This window comes from Pteropus alecto, unplaced genomic scaffold (genome assembly GCF_000325575.1).
Source record: "Pteropus alecto unplaced genomic scaffold, ASM32557v1 scaffold11, whole genome shotgun sequence".
Taxonomy (NCBI): domain Eukaryota; kingdom Metazoa; phylum Chordata; class Mammalia; order Chiroptera; family Pteropodidae; genus Pteropus; species Pteropus alecto.
The window spans coordinates 10,769,015-10,781,809 of NW_006431956.1; the positions used below are offsets into that span (position 1 = coordinate 10,769,015).

General features: G+C 40.2%; 1 protein-coding gene, 1 long non-coding RNA gene and 1 other non-coding gene across 5 annotated transcripts in view; 1 reads left to right on the plus strand and 2 right to left on the minus strand.

Moving 5' to 3' along the window:
• LOC112475641 overlaps nt 1-1,176 on the minus strand; it is a 25,622-nt gene extending 24,446 nt beyond the window's left edge. For both annotated transcript variants that reach the window (XR_003044818.1, XR_003044819.1), the window contains exon 1: nt 1,073-1,176. This is a non-coding gene — a long non-coding RNA (uncharacterized LOC112475641). The remainder of the gene's footprint in view (nt 1-1,072) is intronic.
• Nucleotides 1-12,795, plus strand: part of PLXDC2 (plexin domain containing 2) — a 366,773-nt gene that overhangs the window by 75,744 nt on the left and 278,234 nt on the right. The gene's annotated exons all lie outside the window — the stretch shown is intronic.
• Nucleotides 64-182, minus strand: LOC112475703. The gene has a single exon (XR_003044827.1). It is a non-coding gene; the product is annotated as a 5S ribosomal RNA (ribosomal RNA).

Genomic DNA, 12,795 nt, shown 5'->3' on the forward strand with positions numbered 1-12,795 from the left:
GGTTGACCACACAGATGGCAAGGACTTTGTCAGCTTCTAATCCCTTATTTTTTTTATTTTTTACGCCTACAGCACCTGGTCTTCCTAGGTGGTCTCTCATCCAAGTACTAACCAGGCCCCACCCTGCTTAGCTTCCGAGATCAGATGGGATCGGGCTTGTTCAGGGTAGCATGGCCATAGACTCATTTTTGCCTTTGAACAACTCTACGTCATTGATGGGAACATTGACACTTAGGGAAATTTACAGAAAATTGAAGCCCAAAGTCACCAGTATTAAGTGCAATAGTCAGAGCCTATCACAAAGTGACTTGAAACCACATACCCTTTTACATCTTCTCGGTGCATTGGCACTTTTATAATTATTTAATGTTCCTTTCTGCCTCTGGTCATTTTCTTTCATCTGAAGTAGACTTTGTGTGTTATTACATTCTGTTTAATCATCCTTTGATTGGTATCTACTTTTATCGTTATATTAAAAATGAGTTTGTTGCAGACACCATATAATTGGGTCATTTTTAAAATCCACTCTGTCAGTCTCAGCCCTTTAATTGGTATATTTAGAACACGGACACTTAATGAAATTGCTGATACTTTGTTAGGACTTAAGTCTATAACAAAATGACATTTTGTTATTTCTTTGTTTATTTTCTTTGATTTTTGTTTCCTTCCTTTTCTTGCCTTCCTTTGGGTTACTGGAAAATTTTCTAGTGTTCCATTTTGCTTTATCTGTAGTGTTTCTGAGTATATCTTTTAGTAATTTTTTTCAGTGGTTAGTCTAGGAATTCTACAATACATCTGGAACTTAATCACAGTCTAATATCAGTATTTTGCCACTTCAAGTGAAACGTAGGACCCTTACATACCTTGTCCCTTCGTCCTTCTCATTTTATAATTTAATCATTTGCATGTCTTCTTTACATATATTGAGAACCACATTAGAAAAAGTTATAATTTTTCTTTTAACCATCTAACATAATTTTTAAAACTCAAGAAGTTTTTAAAATTTAAATCTAACATAATTTTAGCTACTCAAGAAGACGAGTAGTCGTAATTTTTTTACCCATCTATTTACCTGTTCTGTTGTGCTCTCTTTGTTCTGATGTCCGAGTTTCCTTCTGCTGTTAGTTCCTCTCTGTTAGAAGAACTTCTTCCAACAGTGTTTAAGTCAGGTCAATGAGTCATTCTTTGCATTGCATTCTTTGCAGGTCACTGGAAGGCCTGCCTTCTCTTTCATAGTCTTCCTGCCGTTGGTTTCATTTATCTTACCCAGGACTTTAGGTGTGTTAAGGGGGAGATGTGCTCACTCCACGGAGAACTCATTTTCCCCCTTCCTCTCTCTCAGGTAGAGTCTGGGGTCCAAGAGTCAGTGGGTCCTTAAGCGTTCACCTCTCTGACACCCAAAAGTACAAAGTGCATCAAGTTCGTGAATGCTCTGTGGGCAAGAACATGTGCTGTATCCGAGCAGATAAAATGCTGAGGCGGGAATGAGGTGGGGGACCTTTTTCCTTTGTTTTCTTTTCAAAATTCACATGGATGGATGAGAAATTGAAGTTGGGAAAATACTCACGTACCTATTACAACAGTAACTAACAATGATTTACAGGTGCTGAGCTAAGCTATTTACTATTTTAAATCTTACCATATTCTATGAAGTGACTATCATTACCTCCATTTAATAGACTTGGAAATTGAGGATCAGAGACAAATCTCAGAGCGACATGATAGAAGTAGAGCTGCAGTGAACTTAAACTTACCCTCAAAGATCAGCGTATTAGAAATAGATACGTGAAGTACCTGGCATACGTTTGATGTTCAAAAGGGGAGTTATAGTCATAATATGTTTTATAGTTTAACAATCACTTCCTGATTTTCTAGCAGCGAAGCGCAAGAGCAAAATTCTACACGTGTGCAGAACACAAAAAATTTTTCTAGCAGCAGTGGTTAAATATAGCCTTTCCAGCATTCAAAAACAGAGATATTTAGCGATAATAAAAATATTGCCAAATTAGCCTGAAGATCTTTTCTTTTTTATAAAAGGTTCACCTGCTAGAGTGGCTGTGGACTGATTCTCATCAGCTAAGTTAGAAGGTTGGTCTTTAAAATGTCTCAACCGATCTCAAAAAATTGCAGAGTTTGTTCGGTCGGGGCTTGACTTAATTCTGATTCCTGCTTTGTGTTATTTAGAGTAGCACAGGGCTTTGGTTCCAGCAGTGCCTTGTGGGAGAAAGAGCATTTTCCCAGAGCCAGCTGACCTGAGCTGACCACGGAAGCAGCATGGAACTGGGGTTCACGTGCTGCTGTCACAAAATTAGAGGTATTTTATGTTCTTGGTGGGCAGTAGCTCTGCCTGACCATATAAACTAAAATGTATCTACATGATGCTGCAGATCCATCCTGAGGTTGATCCTGAGAAATATTGCAGAAACTTAAATCACGCTTCATACTCATCAAATTTTATGAATCCCCTTTGAATTTTTGACATGAATCCTTCCAAATCGTTCTGCAGTTCTACGAAATGTCTGATTTGGTTAAGTCCTGATGCCTTTAGCAATGAAACCCAAAGGCTGTTTCTAGTTGTTAAATGCATGTTCTGTCTGAATTTCAATAACTGTCCTTTTAAGTCGAAGCTGTTTGTGTTCTGTCGTATCAGGAAGAAAGGGATTCAGACAATTCGAGTCTCTCAGAGACCTTTAACTCTCCAAAGGCCTTGATCTGTGTCAACAGCTGAGTAAACTTTTTAATGGGTCTTTAAAACCTACTCATCTGAATGCATTACAATAAAATAAGTTAAATGCCTGTATTCTGCTTCTACTTCCTCTGAATAGCTCATAAACTAGAAAACTGGATAACAAAGAAAACATACAATCCCGATCAGCTTTTCCCTCAAATTAAAGCAGTGAGCCTGGCATGCGAAGTTCACAGCACACACTCTGCTGGTGGATGGCGCAGAGTTGGCCACACTGTACTTCTCGTTGGCCTTGAACGAACTCGTGAAATATTTCCTTTTTTTCTTTGCATGTGCCCCATCGCCAGACAGCCCTTTTGCATTTCCATCTATGTTCTCACACTCCCTCTCAGCCACTGGTTAATTTGTGTATGGCAGCTACATAGGTACTGTCTTCTCGCCAGAAATGTCAAGCAGGTCAAACCGTGAGTTTAGGTGTGCTGCACTAGGCAAGGCCACTTTCATCAGCCCTTCATTTTATAAGAGAGGAGATTAGGCTATGAGAGATCTGGAGAGCTGTGGTTTGAAACATACAGCTGGTTCTTGGCAGAGCCAGGAAGTCCCACCCTGGTCTCTTCGAATGGACCGTGATTAACCTGGGCTGCAGGAGTCGAAAAAGCTTTGCAAAGGAGGTGGGAGATCTGATAAACCTAAGTGATGAGAAACTCAGAGGTAGGTAGAGTCTAAGGCCCCTACAGTCTCCGTAGTCAGAAGTCTACGGAAGGAAGGCCGTGAAAACGACGAGAAACGTAGCTGGGCCTGGAGAATCTTGTGCATACTGGTATTTTCCAATGTCAAGTATATTAAACACAAGCCGAGCAAATTGATGCAACTATTTTTTAATTAAAGGAAACTTTGAGTTAATACATGTTTAAAAACAATAAAAATAGAAATTCGCCTTGGCCCGCATAGGGGTTGGGAGAGTTGAAAATTATGGGAAAGAGCATACTGAAGAAAAGTAAAAAAATAACATAGGTATTGTTTTTCTGTACTATAATATCAGCACTCCTAGAGGATATTATAACAATGGAGTAAATTGAGCACAATACACTTTTCTTACTCAGACAGCAAATATAGCTTTCTTAAAAGGCATCTGTAAGGATGACTTCCCTTTCAGCGGGATATAAGAGATTGCCAAGAATTTCTAAATGGTTAAGTAGTTATCGTGTCGTGTAGTGGGTACAAGTGGAGTTGTAGGACATAGAAGCGTTAACTCAGGTGTAAATGTGCATTACTGTATCTGAGTCCCTCGGGTGTTTCTCACAGGAAACAATCTGGACAGTTACTGAACACATGTGATGTATTAGCACAGACTGTGTGAAGGGCAGTGGCAATCAAATAAACTTAATACCTGTGTAAATATAGGGTATTTATTGCTTTGTGGCTATAAATTATGGAGAAAGGTACATAGAGGTTCTCACTGTAAATGGTTTCTAATTATTCCTGATAGAGCGTTGTTTGAACACTACTTTTTAATCAATGAAATATGCAAGATTCTTATCCAAAAAAAAGTAAAAATTAAAAAAAGTAAAAAGCAGTGAAATTTTACCTCTTTATAGCTGGAGAATATTGCCTCCCCTTAAATACTCTATCGATAGGTATCAGAAGCTTTGTCCTTGGTTTAAGGTTAATTGGAAGATATTTTTATTGATGCTGATATGCTTCTTATAGTACCTTTACTAATTACAGTTCCTCCTCAGAGAGCTTATATTTTTTTAATTCACTATTAACTGTTGCAGCTGCTACAAAGCAGTGGTGTTTAGTGGGAAGTCGCTAGGGCTGGGAGCGGAAGGACTGTGTTACGATTCCTGTCTGTCAGCACCATTATGGGTGACTCACCTAAAAATTCTGGGATTGAAATTCTTTATTTAAAAAAAAAAAATTCTGGTCATAAAATTAAGGTGGTAAGTAGGATAGATCAATTTAAAACTCATTCCATTTTTGTGATTTTTCTGGTGTTATCAATACTAATACAGAATCAAATGTTGCTTAGTTTGGGTAGATCAATAAGCCATTATTATAAAGCAAATGCAAAGTGTGATGCTCTTGAATGAGTATCAAAAAAATCCATCTTATAGATACTTCAGCTTTAACTGCTATTGCATGTGCCTTTACAGGGTCCTGCTCATTTTTATTTGCACCAAAAACCTTTTTATAAAAAAGGACATTATCTTGCATGTAGGAGCTTGCTACAAGGAACGCAGCTTGCTGGCAGAGAATATTCTAAGCTGTAAAAACATCTGCAGGCCTTGAAAGAATCGGAGATAGCTAATAACAGTGACTATAATTAATAGATAATTGTTTTAAGAAAAGCAATTAACAAATTGAGCTGATACATAATCTACCCAATTAAGAAAACAAGAAACAAAAGAATTCAGAAAAAGAAGCCATGTATATTGTATTCACTGCAGTTTCTTATGGAGGTGGTTGGTTTTTTACATGTGTTCTTTTTTAAAACATACCTGTAGTCGATGGCGGTGATTTGGGCCCATAAGGCCAGATTTATTTTGCCTTTCTCTTCTGCCTTTTGTCACTAAAACTTGTACTTTGATTATTGTGTGTTCACACCGGATCTGGTAGTCCGTTCTGGACTCCACATTTTAATATTGACGTGAACAGATCGAGATGGGTGACTAGGGCAGTGGCGACCATGATTGGTGGGTTGTTAAAAGTAGCAATTTAGTCTGGAAAAGAAAAGAGAACACAAAGACATGCTAACTACCTTCTAGTATTTGAGAGGCTCTGTTTTAAAAGTCAGAGATGCATTTTATTGCACAGTTCCAGAAAGTTGACTTAGGAACAACAATGGAACAAATGGAGAAAACAAATTGCCGCTTTTACCCGCCCCCAAACAAACACCTAAATGCTTTTACAGCAATGACTTTCCCACATAGCAGTAAGTGACCAGAGCTGATTGTTGCTACCATTAAACCAATTTTAGATGTCGCCTTAGTCTGTTCAGGCTGCTGTAAAGAAAATACCATAAACTGGTTGCCCAATCGATGAACATTTATTTCTCACAGTTCTGGAAGCCAGGAAATCCAAGATCAAGGTGTTGATGGGGGCCTACGCTCTGGTTCATAGATGGCTGTCTCCTTGTGCCCCCAATTAATGCAAAAAGAACTAAGCAGCTCTCTGGTCTCTTCTCATAAGGGCACTAATCCCATCATGAGGCCTCCACCCTCATGACTTAATTACCTCCCAGAGGCCCCACTGCCAGACACCATCGCACTGGGATTAGGGTTTCAGCATATGAATTTGGGGAGGGGTGGACACACACATTCAGTCTGTAACAGATGGGACAGGAACCTCCTGTTCCCTTCACTCCTCACTGATGCCCAGAACTGAGTCCCAGTACCTGGGGTCGTTCGTCATCATGCCTGTATCTTCGTTTCGTTGCACGTGGCATCTCCACTTGTTGATGGTGTTTGTTAAGCCCCTATGGGCATTTGAGTTTTGTCTCCCGACCTCTGAGATTTCTTCTGGTTCCCGGCGTTATGAGGTTTAATGGTTCAAGATGACTGGCTATATTCTATTCATTTTTATTCTGTTTAAGTGAGCATTCTACTCAACTAACTTCGATTTGTATGATTTTTAAAAAAACAACATTTTGGTTGCATAATTTAAAAAATATAATTTGTGGTACAGCCTTTTACAAAATCATCTTAACCTTCATGAGTAAAAATTAAGAAAATAGACTAACACTACATCAGGAAGAGACAGTGAATCAAGAATAGAGTATTACCTTTTCGTAGATGTTTCAGAGAGCCAGTTTCATCTCTGACCATCCTCATAACTAAATCCTGAATCTTCTGGATCGCTATGACACTGATTTGGAGATTTGGGACATGTTGCTTTTGTAGAGTGTATATTCTGAAATGGTTAACTGACTTAGGCCATGCATCGTATGTAACCCAAGAAAAAGCATAATGTGTTGATTTTAGCTTCATTTTTTCCCCGCCGAGGTCTCCATTATGCTTATTATTTTCCTCTCTTTTTTAAGGCTGTGGCTCTAGCTTAATGGGGTCGACAGGGCTAGATAGGGCTGCCGCATAGCAGCTGTGTGGTCTGCGCTCTGCACAGAGGCCCTGGCCAAGGGAGGTGAGGGGCTGAATCCCAGCCTGCATTCCGCAGTCCTGCCAAGCCCAGGCCGAGCCCAGGCCAAGTGCAGTGCCCGGGGGCCAGGACAGCTGCCCCACCCAGAGGACACCTGATTCCAATTTACATGAAGGCACTCTCCAGGCTAGCAGAGGCCCTGGGGCTGGACCTGCACCTCTGCCCACCCACTGTGAATTGAGGGATAGTTTACCAGTGTGGTTTAAACTTATCATAACTTGCCCTTTACGGGGCTGTTATATGTGTGTGTTGGAATGGAGAGGTCATTAGATACCCATCAGGAGTAACTGTTTACTCGACGTTTTGTCAAGCTTTGATCCTGGGGTTGGGAGGAGAGAGCTGCTGCTGGTAGTGAGACAGTCATTATTTCTACAAGTCATTATTTGGACTGAGGAGTTTGTCCTCACTTTGAATGGGTCTTACGCATTTACCTTATGGATTAATTGTGTGGGCTGCGCCTTGCTTAAGAAGAGGGATGGAGCAATTGACATTTCAGAGAGCATGTATGGAACTTAGCTTAGTGATTTGAATGGCAAAATAGAGCTTGGCGATTCTAAAACTAAGACATGTTTTTAAAGCTCGTAAAGTTGGTCTGAAGTGCCAGAAATTCCCATTTTGGACCGGCTTCAAGGCAATGAAAGTTCAGACACTGACTCATCGAACTATTTCCTTATTAACAGACGTGGTACCAAACATTTTTGAGGTTTGAAAAAATAACTGAACTGTTGTTCAAACCCTTAAGCCTCTCAAATACAAAACTCTCTTTACCGCTTAGTTTTGAGACTGTTGGATATTCCAAGGAAATCTGATCACTATATATACATACATATTTTTGTTGTTGATTTTTTATTCTCAACTCATCCAAATGTGATTTGGCCAAGGTTGCTTATATTTGAGAAATCTTTTGAGTCATTTTATAATCAGTTCAGTGCTTTATTTCTTTAGAGCAGGAAGTTGCAAATTGCCAGCATTGAGAAGAAAGTATGTACTAGCTTTATTTATAAAGAATGAGGTTTCATGGATTATGTGAACAGACTTATTTCACTGACAATCCACCCCCAAATGTCACATAACAATTGAAATTTCTCTTAGGTATAAGGTCAGAAAAGTCTCGGCTAATTAGAACATGTCTGTCCAAATCAGTTTAACAAAATATAAATACATTTATATTCAACACAATAGAAGGGTTCCATAAAAGTCAGATTAAAGGATTTGTATAATCTCTGTGTTGATATAATGATATTAAGGGCTCAGCATCGTCATACTTATTTATTAAACTGAATAATTTTCATTTGATATGGGTAAAAAAGCGTTTTACCAAAGTGTTACACTGAGGCACATAAAGATAACTTAAAAATAATTCATAACAGTCAATAGAACGTGAGGGTAAAGAATGATTGAACAAGCCTTTCCTTTGCATCCACTTGAAAAGGTTGGTTGTATTGTTTTCCTTGCAAAAACCACGATGTGAGTGCTGTGCCGTTTTTGTATAAAGTTGATAATCTTCAGCTGATCCCCACTATTGTTGATTATCAATGACAGAATTTTTCTATTTTCCTCAAATTTCACATACAGGCTAGCAATTATGTTACTGAGAAGTGGAAGGTACTGCTGCCTTAGCAAGGTTATAAAATATTGACCAATAATGTCCTTATCGATTATTGGCCAACAAACATTGAAACAAAAATGGAAAATGATCTCTCAGGGTAGCAAAGTGATTCGTGTGGTTCCAAAAAAGAACTTTTTTTCAAAAACAAGCTTTTAGTCGCAGGACCTGTGTTTAACCTTTAAGCAGCGTATGGAAATCATTTAGGGGAGGTGACAGAAATTCACGCCCATGTTTCTTCTTCTCTACTGAGGAAGAGATTTCGGTAAAGATATTTAACTTCTTGACTGTTCAATTTCTACCTTTATAGCATAGATAGTGGTGGCCTGTGAGTTCACTCACTGTACAGGTATGAAGAATTAGTGCTAGCAAAATGTACTGCATTTTCCAGGTGGCAGATTTGGTTTCCTACTGCCCGTTTTATGACCTTCTATCGAGATACCACAATGGCTTGTTTCATATGACAATGAAGTTGTATTTCTTATCTATTACCTCTCCGTGCTTTTTGGGAGGTTGACAGGAAATGGATTCAAAATCAGGGCAGAGTTAAAGGTCCACACACTGCGACTGCGTGGAATATAAATGTGCGGGCCTGCAACAGACAGCACGGTCAACTCACTTAACTTCCAGTCGTGCCACCGGTGAGCTGTGTTTAACATCAGAGCACCAGAGAAGGTCACCCAGGTCCCGCAGGCAAGTCTGTCAGACTTATCGCAGCTCAGCTGGAACTAAGAGGAAGTTGAAGGTGCGGAGCACCGAAGTCACCTTGCACACCAGTGGATCCGTGACCTGGTGGCACACGCAGCTCTCAAACAGTTCTGTCCCGGCGTGGGCCACTTGATGGCCATAGCATTAGACTTGCAAAATAGTGAGGAAGTTGCTGTACGTGATTATTCATTTTGATGCATTCGATGAGAGAAGGGCCTGTAGAGGCTCTGGTCTCTTTTGTCGTTGTTGTTGTTGATATTTTTAAGCAAATGGCATGTGCATCATCATACTTGAAAGTAAAGGCAATATCTGAGTATTTAATCATGGAGATTTATACAGAATTCTGTTTTACCAAAATAGCCTGCACTCTGCACAGACGTTTTCCCACTTGGAGTGAGAGTCTGCGGTGGGGGGCAGTGGTTGAAGTCCGACTTTTTGCTCAGCATGTCTGCCCACTCTGAAACGGGCCTTTTTCGGTCTCTGGAGGACCGCCCTTAGGTGAGCAATAACATCCGTTGAGCTGGAGTTGCCTGCCGTTTTCCACGCAGTGGGATGGGAAAGCACACAGCCCGCGCATTGTCAGTGACCTGTTTAGTGCTGGAGTTTATCAGCTAAGCAGTCCGCTCATGCTACCTGTCTGCCGGGCATAGAGTTCCCACGTACAGTCACTTAACGGATCCACGGCTTTCCATGACATTGGGGAGGTAAAGTTGGTATTTTCCATTATTTTTCAGTATAGGGAAAATGTGAGTAAAAATAGACATTTTGGGAAGTAAAAGAGGTGACATAGTACAAGTTTGCCAGGCAGATTTATACCAGAAGTGAATTTAGGGGAAACAAAATTGCCAGTTACCCACACAACAGTCTCCACAGATTATTTATCTGTGACTTTGTACCAATCCCAAGGTAGGGAAAATAAAAGCAAGAAAAAGAATGATTTTTATTTATGCTCAGCCGGGGATCCAGGTGAGGTTAGGTCCTTATTTGAATGGACAGTGTCCCCATCTCAGCTTGGTTTTATGGGTGTGACAGTTCTGCAGTGAATAGGTGCCCGCATATGAAAACAATAATTAATGGATATAATTGCCTTCTTAACTGTATATTTACCTTGCAAAGAGTAAACAGCCCAGGAGCAGGTTTTATATTGCGGGAAAGCTGCCTAAAGTTGTCGAGGAGAAGGACTGTGTGCTTGAGAGTGGCCCCAGCAGGTGGAAACTACCGGGGGGCTGCCCCGTGCTTACCTGGGCTGGGAGATGTAACAGGCAGTTACTGGAAGGCATGATCAAACCGCTTTCTCAAGAATCTGAGCTGGTGGGGGCAAAACAAACAAAGGCAGAGTTTCTTCTCATGTTTCCTGTTGTCGTCATAGCGAGGGAGGCATCAGCAGTGACGTCCTTCCCCGTTCCCAGCATGACAGGGGAGCATGTGGAGTGTGGGGTTGTCCGCGCTTATGGAAATGAGACACGTCCTGAGGCACGTCGGTGAGACGGGGTGATTATATGAAGCTGTTTCAACACTAATGAGAGCCCTTGACATTTTGATCGCTGCATCATCTATTAAGATAGACTGGAGAAGTTCACTGCAGGTTGGCTGATTGCCATCTTACCTCTTTCCATCCCTTCATTTGTCTTCACCTCTGCTGCTCGAGCCCCAGCTACGTCAGCTTTTCTTCCCTCTGCCCTTATCCAACTTTTCTCCAATTTCCCACGAGGCTGATGTTCCTGACAAAATTCACTAACTCTTGTGCATTCATTCACTCACTCATTTATTCATTTATTCACTCCGTAGTCGTTCGTTTTGTTTTGAGAGCTTAACACATTCCAGGAGCTTTGCTAGAATTCTAAGAATAAAAAAGATTAAAGAAAAGATAAACCTCATCTTGAGAAACTAACACCAAACTGCAGTAGAACATGACAGGTGCATTGGGAGCACGGTGGAGGGGGAGGAAGGGATGATGCCGCCTGGAGAGCAGGGATGACTTCCCGAAGAAGCTGGTATTTCACTTGGCTTTTGAAGGATGAGATGACATTTTTCTTATGAAGTAAGAATAAAGGGACATTTAGGTAAAGAGACAAAATTTATAATAGTAGAGAATCTGCTTAATGTACCTTAATATAATTGAGTCTTTTAAAGAAATAGCTTTTTATGGTGCAATCTATGTTTATTACAAGATTTATAAAAAGATAAGAAATCAGAAGAAAACAGAGCACTCATATCCCATTAACAGTCTGGGGACTCTTGGGAGACTGTCTTACGATGAAATGTGTCAGAGCTCCAGGCCACCCTTGGGTGGGGCTTGGTTCAGCTGATCTTGCTTCAACAGGGAGAGAGGACAGCAGTCTGGGGTTTGGTTGGTTTTATTTTACGGAGGACCCTTGGCCTCCCTCCCATCCTCGAGTGAGCCGTCTTTGGTGGCCAAAGGGGGAGATAAAGGCTTTTTATCCTTTAATCAAGTACCCATTCTGTAAAGAGTGATGGTTTCTTCCAGGAGACTCATGCCCTTGCTTTATACCCAGTTCTCAGGTTTCTGTCTTGGAGATCCAGCCTAAGTTTTTACTGGTTCTAGAATTGCCTTCTGTACGCAGATGAACTTGATTTTGTTTCAGCCACGTGAAAGGTTAAGTAGACAATCAAAGTAATCTGTATTTCCTTGTGGAAATTTGTTCTCACCTTTTAACAATTGATTGACAATTTATCCATAATGTTTAAAAAAAGACCTGTTCTTAAGTTGTCCTAAATTTATTTTCCTCTAACTTCGAGGCCGTTTGTATACACATAGAGAATTGAGAACAGTTTTCCTCTCTTGGGCAGAATCACAGTACAAGCAATGGCTTGCACAAAGCTACAGGTTAGGAATTTTTAAAAAAGACAAATTTGCTCGTCCATCTGGCACTCTGCAGTATAACCACTGGTACTAGAAACTGCCTGTTGGTTACAGGTCCCGCGAAAAGGGAAAAGAGACTCATTTCCTTTGCAATGTTTTGTTAGTGTCCCCCAGACTCATTCCCACTCTGGGCTTATTCAGACTTCATTGCTGAAAATCGGTTTATAGATAGAACGTTTTTAGCAGCTGGGTAGCTGTCTGCTCGGAGAATCTAGAAGGAAACTTTCTCCTTTACCCTGGAGGGTGGGTCCTTCGGCATCTGGTCACACTCGTAAAAGAGCAGTCTCATTTATTCCTTCCCCTCCCCCTCAGGACTTCTTTCCCAGCATATCTTTTTCCTTTTTTCTTTTTTTTTGTTTTTTTTTTATTTTTTTGTTTTTTTTTTTGATAAATTTTAACTTCTCCAAATTCCCTTAATACCATTTAAATATATGAGGTACTAAGTATCTTCTTTTTGGGCCCAAATTCTAAAATTCCATTTGGGAGATGATTGCATTAAGAAGCTGATTGAAATAAGTTTTTTCTAAATGGAGATGAGATGGATATCTCAGTTGGAAATAGAACTTCTGGAGCTAACATTTACTAATTTATAGAAGGATAGAACCTTTCTTTTTAAAAAAAAACACAGCTGGAGGTTTTTTCCAGTTGAGCTCTCTGCAAACCACTAATAAGGTTTTTAGCTCCGTGATCTTATCATCATTCATAGTTGTCAAGGGAAATATTTGCCAACTTAGAGGATATGTTGACTCTTATCAA